We start from the raw sequence: 3,773 nt of genomic DNA, 5'->3' as shown, positions 1-3,773 counted from the left end.
ATATATATATATATATATATGCGTCCGATCACGGCCCGACCGGCTAGGCCGCCCTACCAAGGCGTTTTCCTTTTCCATCAATCATCTCGTTCCAATCTTTGTTTCCTATAAATTATTTCATAGGCACTTGGGGCCGCAGCTATCACATCATATGTTTGGAACTAGGCCATATCTCACATCGTTTTCAATTTCAATGATAGCTTCGCAATTTAGACAAATATGGGCACACAATAGCATTTAGGACTGTAAGCATAAATGCGACTTCACATGGATAACACAACATATGCAGCTTCAACTCAAATTGAAGGTCTAAGCATTTCAATACGTAGTTCATATCATTTGCCCCTTTTCAAGTTATCAAGATAGCACATCGTTCGTGTTGAAACACATCTTTCCCGCATACAAGGTTACATCACAAATTCACATGAAGTATCAATCAATGCAAGAATCCAAATTTCATTCTTACCACATTTACATAAGCAACAATGGAGCTCGATTTGTAAAAGACGGGGTTTTAGCCATACATACCTCAACCAAGCTTTCCTTAATCCTATAACGTTCCGGAATGCTCATACTTCAATCTATTTAAGCAATATAGCACAATTTAACTCATAATCAGGAAAATATCATAATCTAGGCTCTCTTGAGCATTTTATCGATCATTTTTAGTGTTCATTAAGGCCTTATGGTTCTTCTTATACAAGATTATACTAGCCCATTACCCATTCCTCTTTATTTATAATTACCCATATTCTTCAAGAACACATGCATGCGCTGTTCCCCCTTATCCCCATGAATTACCTCACTAATGATCCCTTATAGCTATGTGTAAAAATAAGAGCTAAGGTCATGAAGTCTTACCTCTTGGGATGAAGTTTTAGGCCCTTCACTTGATTATCTTCAATGATTTAACAAGGATTCATGGAGTAATTTGATGGGAAGTGCTTTCCCTCTCTTAGACCCCTCTCTCTCACTCTAGAAGTATTAGGAAAATGGCTCAAAATGAGCTATTGCACCGGATATAACGACAGGGGGTCGGGTTTAAAATTTAGAAAACTACAGCCCCGACTCAGATCTGCGATCGCAAAGATGACATGCGGTCTGCAGAATGGACCGCAAAATACTCCCCAAAACCTGAAGACACTGTTTGGGTATGCGACGGAAATGCGGTCCGCATACCCGTTATGCGGTCGCATAATGCACCACAAAAATGACCTTTACAAAAATCCCAAGGGGATTATGCGACGACTATGCGGTCCGCATATCGATTATGCGATCACATAATTGATCGCATTGTTGACCTCAAATTTTCCCAACACACTGACTCACTTTGCGGCAGATATGCGGTCCGCATACCTGATATGCGACCGCATTCTAGACCGCATAATTGCACTTTTCTGGAAAACTTTGATTCTTGATTTTTAAATGCATAGATCAGTACAAAAGGGTCCGAACCGTGACGAGGAAGAATTTTACACATTCCTAATTTGGCACTACGAGCTTTTGAGTTTTGAGTAAAAGTTTTTCACGGGGCCTTACATTGTAGTTATCAAATCTTGTTGCTATTCATGTGATCCCTATATGTTAGAGTAATTGAGTTGCCATCCATGTTAGAAATCATGTTTAGGTTATATGTTTATTCTGTTGAGGCCCACTGGGTTATTTCCGCTGTTGATTTATTGCTGAAATGGTAATTATGTTACTCCATCACATCCATCATATGCATATCATATCTTAATATCATATCTTAGTCTCTATTGTCAATTATTGTTGCATCATGTATCATTGTTTGGCTGATTTGGTATGAGATTTGTGAGCCCGGGAGACCGGAGAGATTGATGACTAAGTTGGAGCCTGGGATCCATGTTGTAAGTGAGGTTATGGATCAAGCTGCACACCATAGTAGGCCTTCATGGATTTGTATATATTATTATTGTAGATCGGGCTGCATGCCGTAGCAGGCCTTATAGGCTTTATCTATTATTATGGGATTGGGCTACATGCCACAGCATGCCATATTGACTTTATATTAGCGTTTGGGCAAGATCCGTCCCTCCGGAGTCTGACATACCAGCAGTGAGCGCAGGTACCGTACAATGCTGAGTGACTGAGTGTGATGAGTGAGATTTGAGATAGTGAGATTGAGTACTCTGAGAGTGTGAGTTTGTGAAGTTATCATTGTGGTACATTACATGTGACATGCACATCTGACACGTAGATATAGAGATGTAACATTCCTCATATCAGTCATACTTGGAATATTTTATCTGTGTTGAGCTTAAATTTTTAAACTTGAAAGCATGTCTATATTTATGTACTGTGTACAGACTGATTATGAGTTTTTTCTAAGATATTATTGTCATTTTTCCTGTCATATCTTGATTATTATAGTCCGGAATTGGACTCTACCTATCTCAGTTCGTCACCGCTTTTAGCCTAAGGTTAGTTATGTTACTTATTGAGTACATTAGGTCAGTTGTACTTATACTACACTATGCACTTCGTGTGCAGATCCAGATACTTCTGGGCACGGCGGTTGCTAGATTTGGAGCTTCATCTGTTTGGAGACTATTGAGGTAGCTTTCTTGGCGTCCACAGACCTCGGCTCTCCTTCTTTTCCGTTTATAGCATTGTTCTATCTTTCTAGACAGTTGTTTTAGCAGTTAGACTATGTTGACATTTTAGTAGCTCATGTACACCCGGATATTGAGAATTTTGTATTTGAGTCGCAGTATTTCTTATTGACTATTTATTACTGTTGAACTTGTTTAATCTTGTTTTCAAATTTAAAAATGCGTAGTTATTTTTGGATGTCGGCTTGCCTAGTATTGTGATAGGCGCCATCAGGAAATGCTGATTTTTGGGTCGTGACAGTTATCCACATACACTAGTACTATCACAGTGCCTTTAGTGGTCTTCTTTATGAACAAGGAATGGTCATATTGACTCTGAGCAAAACCAAACTGATACAAGGCTTCTGTGAGTTTCTCATTCCACTGCCTAGGGGCCTGTTTAAGGCCATACATGGATTTAAGAAGCCTGCGTAGTGGCTGAGACTCCCCCTAGCTTTTGAATCCTAGTAGCAACTACATGTAGATCTCATCAAAGAGATCACCCTAAAGAAATGCATTGTACACATTCATTTGATGGATGTGCCACTTCAGAGTTGCATCTATGGACAGTATAGTTCTAACTGTCACCATCTTCACTACATTTGAAAAAGTCTCTTGGTAATCAATCCCCTATTCTAGCTATACCCTTTAGCTACTAATCTAGATTTGAATTTGTCCACTTCACCTAAGGCCTTGTATTTGACTTTATACACCCATTAGCAGCCAATTGTAACCTTCCCTGTAGGAAGTGGAACTATGTCCTAGGTGTGATTTCTTTCTAATGCTTCAATCTCAGCTTTCATAGCTTCTATCCACCTGGGATCTTGACTAGCCTCATCAAAGGTAGTAGGTTCTACAATATAGGAGAAGGATGACAGATAAACTGGTTGTTAGGAGATAACTCAGTGTATGAGTCATAGTTTACAATAGCATAAGGGAAAGACTCATGAACATTCAATGACACAATCTTTCATACAAATGGGAGGATTCTTCGGTCTGGATGATTTTCTAACTTCTTCCTCTGCAGCTAGAGGAGTGGTTGGGGCATGTTGAGGAAATAAATTCTGCACTTTTCTTCTTCAAGAACTTCTTGAGCTAAGTGTGTTGGAACTGATTCGTCTGCACTTTCATCTGCTGCATCAATATCATTAAGTACTGCAT

Source organism: Nicotiana attenuata, unplaced genomic scaffold (genome assembly GCF_001879085.1).
Source record: "Nicotiana attenuata strain UT unplaced genomic scaffold, NIATTr2, whole genome shotgun sequence".
In the NCBI taxonomy this organism is placed as follows: Eukaryota; Viridiplantae; Streptophyta; class Magnoliopsida; order Solanales; family Solanaceae; genus Nicotiana; species Nicotiana attenuata.
Note: the sequence above shows the minus strand (reverse complement) of the source record.